Here is a 7,794-nt window from a genome sequence, read left to right on the forward strand (position 1 = left end):
AAGGGGCTTTGAACAGGATATGATCAACCACAAGCTATGAGGCTGTAGCTGCTCTGTTTGCTTTGTAGACAAACTTAATTTTAAAATAGATAAAGGATTCATGCTTGGCTAATTTAGAGGAGGTTTTATTTCTTTGCTTGATGTAAAGGGGAGTAGTTAAATAATAGATTGTTTAAAATGACTGTTTCATAGATTGACCTTAGGCAAGACGTTGCTAGGTAGAAGGGGTTTTTCACCCATAAAGATAGAAGAAGATAAGATGGCCATCTGGAACACAGACAGATGAAACCTGTTTGCGGTCAAAGTCTGTTTTAATAATAAAATGGGGATTTTCGCTTGACAGAATTATAGGGAAATTTTACTTTGCTTGACGTAATGGGAGTGTTTTGAAGATATTCTACTTAATTAATATTTACATAATAAATATTGGTATGGGGCAACTTAGAACTAAGTAATAGGAAATCTAAATAGGGGTGGGACTTCATTAAGGCGTTTTTCGGATAAGATTGTAAACTCTGGAAGTACCTGACCAATGGGGAAAACAGGGGAGGGAACTTAAGCGTCGTGCTAGGGAATAAAAGTCTGTACCAATGTCATGTTGGGTGTGTCTGCCTTCTGGTAGGACACCCGTCCTTGCAAGTACAAAATAAAAGCTTTTAAAATTGATTCACACTTGTCTCTGTCGTGGGTCTTCCACAGGAGACCGTTTTTGGGGTCTCATAGGGGGTTTTTTCCCTTAAGGAAAACCACGTTTCTTACAGCGTGAGGCAGGGCAAGAGATGGGTGTGGCCTGATGAGGATTCTGAGGGCCAGAAAGAGAGCCCCCCTCCCAAATGGAGGGCCACATTTGGACACCCGGCTTGAGGTTCCGCACCCTTGGTTTAGACGGCAGATATGGCCTGGCCTTTATGACAGACTGAAATGGCGGACGGTGTGCAGAGCATGGAAAAGGGTTGGTATTTTCTCCCTTCCAATCTGCATGAGGGAGAAGGCCCACCCTACAACAGAGAGCCAGCGCGGTGTACTGGAGTGTCGGATTGGGACCTGGGAGGCCCAGGTTCAAAGCCCTGCTTGGCCATGAAGTTCACTGGGTGACCTTGGACCAGGCTGTGGCTGTGAGCACACAAGTCGCCTACAGCAAAGCATCTCCATTGGCAACACCTGAAGGGGGAACGGCTTGATTTGCTGATCAGTGGTGAAATCTCTTTGAAGCTGATTTTTTTTTAAAAAACGCACACACTCAAGCTGCTTCCGCCAGATTTTTACAGTGAAAAGAGATGGGGTTTGACTAGCATCGTGTGACCCCGTATTCAGAAGGGAGAGGTTGAGAAGCCCTGGAACCGGCAGAACAGCAAGTGTGTTTCTACTCACTGCCTCTCAGCTTAACCTACCTCACAGGGCTGTTGTGAGGAAAAAATCGGGAGGAGGCGAACCATGTTTGCATGCCACCTTGAGCACCTTGGAGGAAAGGTGGGATAAAAATAAATGTAATAAATAATGTTGATGATACATTGGATGAAGAAGGGCAGAATTGCCCAGGATTGGTAACCACAAGCCAGCTATGCTCCTCCATGCTGATTTTTCTCATCCTTTCTTTCCTCCTCCTCCTCCTGCTCTCCATCTTCAGGCCTTCCTTAACAGCACCTTGCTGGGTGTAAACAAGAATCTTTTGTTCTCCCGTCTACTGCTTATTTCTGGCAGGCTCCCCACGGTCTTTAACCGCTGCAAAGCGGGCACAAACGCACAGCCAGCCAGGCTTCTTGCCCCTGGAGATGCAGCAATGGCAAAAAGCTTTGTCTGCTGTAGCTGTACCAGTCACACTGCTGTTAAAGGTACAGTTTCTTCTTGTTGTTGTTCTTGGCGATCACTCGTGACCAAGTAAGATTGTCTTCCAAAATATAGTCTTTAACAATGGATCCGTCTGAATCTGTATCCACCGCCGATGTCCCAGACCATGACTAGGGGCTTCTGGATTTCACAGTCCTGCCCCCGTCGCCATTTGCCAATCGCCATGGGACTTTTGTTACGGAAGACGCCTGTGCGTGAATTTGTTTTGTGTGGGGAGATCAGTGCACCACGATCAACACACCATCTTGACAGAAAAAGGCTTTGATCCAATGGCATGGGTACCATGATGATTGGAAGTCCTTTATCTGCTGCAGCCTTCATCCGCCTTCACAGCTGTTGTAGCATACACATTGTTATCCTCCACCTGTTCTGCCGTTAAGGTACAGTAGCCCTTGCAGGAAAGAAAATGGCTCAGAGAAAGGATTTTGCTAATGTGCAGGTGGGCAACCTGTGACCAAGCGCAATGCCTTATAGGCCCCTTCCAACTCTACTGCTCTATGATTCTGTGGGCCCATCCATGCTTGTATGTATGTATGTATTTAATTTGTATACCACTTTATATTTCAAAAAATCTCAAAGTGGTTTGCATTTCAACAAAAATCAGTATAAATTCTACATTCAATACAGTTGCTAATCATAAAAACAATAACCCACATTTTAAGTAACATAATTGAGCAATAAATCTCTAAACAATGTACATACAATGAAAACAAAGTGAATCATATACAAAACAAAAAAAGAATATGAGTTATAAAATATATCTAATTCACATGAATATTACATATTGCCCTTGCGTAAAACACGGTTAGTTTGCAGCTCGTTCTGAGTATCCAGCATGTGTAACTGACAACAATAATCCTAGTTGTTTTCATTTTTTTGACTCTCCTGATGGAAAATGCCTTCGCTTTTATGCCAAAAACATGGCCCGCCAATGTTGCTGTTTACGGACCATGCCCATCTGCACAGGACCACCATAAATTGGTACTGTAACTTTTTGCCTAAATACCCCCATACAACTTCCTTGATACAGCAAAGGAGAGAACACACTCTTTTCAGTTGCATTTACACAACAAACAACTTTGTGCATTTCTCCTGTCTGTTGATAGTCCACCAAAAACCAACCAGATAGATCTGAGCTGCAGTTTCTGGTTCCTTCCCTATATCGTCCGGTATTTCGAGACTGCCAATGCTTCCTTTTCATCTGGAAACACAGCCCTATGAGGAGAGACTAAAAGAACTGGGCATGTTTAGCCTTGAGAAGACTGAGGGGAGATACAATAGCACTCTTCAAGTATTTGAAGGTTGCCACACAGAGGAGGGCCAGGATCTCTTCTCAGTCATCCCAGAGTGGAGGACATGGAATAATGGGCTCAAGTTGCAGGAAGACATATTTCAGCTGGACATCAGAAGAAACTCTAAACAGTTAGGATGAGAGTGGTATGGCAATGGAACAAATGACCTAGTTAGAGATGTAAAATTTCCGGAAATGTTGAAGCCATTGGAAAAAAAACAGTTTTTACCAGTTTTTTTAGAAAAAAAAGGAACTTTTCAGAAAAATTGAAAAAATGCAATATTAGCACTTTTTACAGATTGAAAGTCACTTTGTTACTTTAGAAATATCAAAAGTTATTATGTACAAGTTGGTTTGGCATAAAATTATCACATTTGGTATATTAAAAGTACATTTTATTCAAACAATCATTAAAAATTGAATTTACCTTTTTCAACTTTTACTTTTTAAGTGACAAATGGATCTACAAGATCCTGAACTGTAAGGAACAGCTGAACTGTAAGGAACCTCTTTCATTTTGCCAGTTTATGAGGAGCAGGCGAAAACAATTAAAAAAACAACAGAAGAAACCATCAACATTAATAACAAAGAAAATTATTTATGTCTCTGCTAGTCCTCAACAGTGTCAAGCAGACATAAAGCATCCATTCCCGTAAAAAGAACAGAGAAAAAGGGGGGCACCAAGATTCAATGAAACATTTTATTCATCATGCTAAATAAAACATTCCATAATCCATATTTTCTTTGTTTTTTTCAATTTTTCAGAAAAAAACAAAAAAGACTTCGGGAAAAAACAGAAAACTGTTTTTTTCCTGAATTTTTCTGGTTTTTTTCCATGCCTTCACATCTCTAGACCTAGGGGGGTGATGGGTTCTCCAACATTGGAGGCATTCAAGAGGCTGCCAGACAGCCACCTGGCAGGGATGTTTTACATTGGATTCCTGCACTGAGCAGGGGGTTGGACTCGATGGCCTTATAGGCCCCTTCCAACTCTTCAATTCTATGATTCTGTGACTCAGGTCTTCTGCTGCAGAGACATCATTCTCATTGGCTTCTGGGTACTTTTCCTTTCTCTGATGGAAATTTCCTAGCTTTAAATTGTCACCCCGAACCTCGCACCAACCCTACAGTATCACATGCTGTTCCTTGTATTCCTGTCCCTTCCGCTCTCCCCTGCCATGTGCATTTCACACTAATTTTGTTGCTTAGGGTTGGTGCCAACAAATTTGCAGCTTCTTAAGCAGTTTTGCAGCACACACAATGTACCTTGTATTGAAACTGTGGAAACAATCTGTGACCCAGGTTGTGATTTATAATCTGAGAGACCTAACGATCATTTAGTCTAGCCAGCAGTGTACAATAATCCATCTGCATCCCCCCCATCTTACAATGGAATCCAGACTATAAGCAGCAAGCAGATTTCTACAGAAGAAGCCTCCTCTCTTGATTACTCATGCAGCAAGCCAAGCCTTACACTACAGAAGCCAAGCCAAACGTCCTAACTTGTGTGATTTAGAGAAAAAGTACTTCTTGGCACCAAATATGTCAAGCTGGGCAAGAGAGCTGCCACAAACAAGGAAAGATCTTCAGATCTGTATGCTACCTCTCTACAATGGTAGTATGTGCAGGATCAAGGATTTGAAGCTTTAAGTCACATTTAGGAATATGCCCAAATCTTTAGTGCTCAGCTTGTTAAAGTGGCTTTATATCAAAGTGTGACATGGGGGCAACAAATCAGGGAAGTGTGTGTGTTTGTGTGTGAGAGAGGCAAATCTCTTGTTTTCCCATCCTGACACGTCTCTTCTCATCCCTAGACTAGTATTTACACAATCAAGCTTCAGAACCTAAGAACATACGAACATAAGAAGAGCCTGCTGGATCAGGCCAGTGGCCCATCTAGTCCAGCATCCTGTTCTCACAGTGGCCAACCAGGTGCCTGGGGGAAGCCCGCAAGCAGGACCCGAGTGCAAGAACACTCTCCCCTCCTGAGGCTTCCAGCAACTGGTTTTCAGAAGCATGCTGCCTCTGACTAGGGTGGCAGAGCACAGCCATCACGGCTAGTAGCCATTGATAGCCCTGTCCTCCATGAATTTGTCTAATCTTCTTTTAAAGCCATCCAAGCTGGTGGCCATTACTGCATCTTGTGGGAGCAAATTCCATAGTTTAACTATGCGCTGAGTAAAGAAGTACTTCCTTTTGTCTGTCCTGAATCTTCCAACATTCAGCTTCTTTGAATGTCCACGAGTTCTAGTATTATGAGAGAGGGAGAAGAACTTTTCTCTATCCACTTTCTCAATGCCATGCATAATTTTATACACTTCTATCATGTCTCCTCTGACCCGCCTTTTCTCTAAACTAAAAAGCCCCAAATGCTGCAACCTTTCCTCGTAAGGCAGTCGCTCCATCCCCTTGATCATTCTGGTTGCCCTCTTCTGAACCTTTTCCAACTCTATAATATCCTTTTTGAGATGAGGCGACCAGAACTGTACACAGTATTCCAAATGCGGCCGCACCATAGATTTATACAACGGCATTATGATATCGGCTGTTTTATTTTCAATACCTTTCCTAATTATCCCTAGCATGGAATTTGCCTTTTTCACAGCTGCCGCACACTGGGTCGACATTTTCATCGTGCTGTCCACTACAACCCCGAGGTCTCTCTCCTGGTCGGTCACCGCCAGTTCAGACCCCATGAGCGTATATGTGAAATTAAGATTTTTTGCTCCAATATGCATAATTTTACACTTGTTTATATTGAATTGCATTTGCCATTTTTCTGCCCATTCACTCAGTTTGGAGAGGTCTTTTTGGAGCTCTTCGCAATCCCTTTTTGTTTTAACAACCCTGAACAATTTAGTGTCATCAGCAAACTTGGCCACTTCACTGCTCACTCCTAATTCTAGGTCATTAATGAACAAGTTGAAAAGTACAGGTCCCAATACCGATCCTTGAGGGACTCCACTTTCTACAGCCCTCCATTGGGAGAACTGTCCGTTGATTCCTACTCTCTGCTTTCTGCTTCTTAACCAATTCCTTATCCACAAGAGGACCTCTCCTCTTATTCCATGACTGCTAAGCTTCCTCAGAAGCCTTTGGTGAGGTACCTTGTCAAACGCTTTTTGAAAGTCTAAGTACACTATGTCCACTGGATCACCTCTATCTATATGCTTGTTGACACTCTCAAAGAATTCTAATAGGTTACTGAGACAGGACTTTCCCTTGCAGAAGCCATGCTGGCTCTGCTTCAGCAAGGCTTGTTCTTCTATGTGCTTAGTTAATCTAGCTTTAATAATACTTTCTACCAGTTTTCCAGGGACAGAAGTTAAGCTAACTGGCCTGTAATTTCCAGGATCCCCTCTGGATCCCTTTTTGAATATTGGCGTTACATTTGCCACTTTCCAGTCCTCAGGCACGGAGGAGGACCCAAGGGACAAGTTACATATTTTGGTTAGCAGATCAGCAATTTCACCTTTGAGTTCTTTGAGAACTCTCGGGTGGATGCCATCCGGGCCCGGTGATTTGTCAGTTTTTATATTGTCCATTAAGCTTAGAACTTCCTCTCTCGTTACCACTATTTGTCTCAGTTCCTCAGAATCCCTTCCTGCAAATGTTAGTTCAGGTTCAGGGATCTGCCCTATATCTTCCACTGTGAAGACAGATGCAAAGAATTCATTTAGCTTCTCTGCAATCTCCTTATCGTTCTTTAGTACACCTTTGACTCCCTTATCATCCAAGGGTCCAGTCGTCTCCCTAGATGGTCTCCTGCTTTGAATGTATTTATAGAATTTTTTGTTGTTGGTTTTTATGTTCTTAGCAATGTGCTCCTCAAATTCTTTTTTAGCATCCCTTATTGTCTTCTTGCATTTCTTTTGCCAGCGTTTGTGTTCTTTTTTATTTTCTTCATTCGGACAAGACTTCCATTTTTTGAAGGAAGACTTTTTGCCTCTAAGAGCTTCCTTGACTTTGCTCGTTAACCATGCTGGCATCTTCTTGGCCATGGCGGTACCTTTTCTGATCTGCGGTATGCACTCCAGTTGAGCTTCTAATATAGTGTTTTTAAACAACTTCCAAGCATTTTTGAGTGATGTGACCCTCTGGACTTTGTTTTTCAGCTTTCTTTTTACCAATCCCCTCATTTTTGTGAAGTTTCCTCTTTTGAAGTCAAATGTGACCGTGTTGGATTTTCTTGGCAATTGGCCAGTTACATGTATGTTTAATTTAATAGCACTGTGGTCACTGCTCCCAATCGGTTCAACAACACTTACATCTTGCACCAGGTCCCGGTCCCCACTGAGGATTAAGTCCAGGGTTGCCGTCCCTCTGGTCGGTTCCATGACCAACTGGTCTAGGGAATAGTCATTTAGAATATCTAGAAACTTTGCTTCTTTGTCATGACTGGAACACATATGCAGCCAGTCTATGTCCGGGTAGTTGAAGTCACCCATTACTACCACATTTCCTAGTTTGGATGCTTCCTCAATTTCATATCTCATCTCAAGGTCTCCCTGAGCATTTTGATCAGGGGGACGATAGATCGTTCCCAGTATTAAGTCCCTCCTGGGGCATGGTATCACCACCCACAACGATTCTGTGGAGGAGTCTGCCTCTTTTGGGGTTTTGAGCTTGCTGGATTCAATGCCTTCTTTCACGTA

Source organism: Rhineura floridana, chromosome 22 (genome assembly GCF_030035675.1).
Source record: "Rhineura floridana isolate rRhiFlo1 chromosome 22, rRhiFlo1.hap2, whole genome shotgun sequence".
NCBI classification, from domain to species: domain Eukaryota; kingdom Metazoa; phylum Chordata; class Lepidosauria; order Squamata; family Rhineuridae; genus Rhineura; species Rhineura floridana.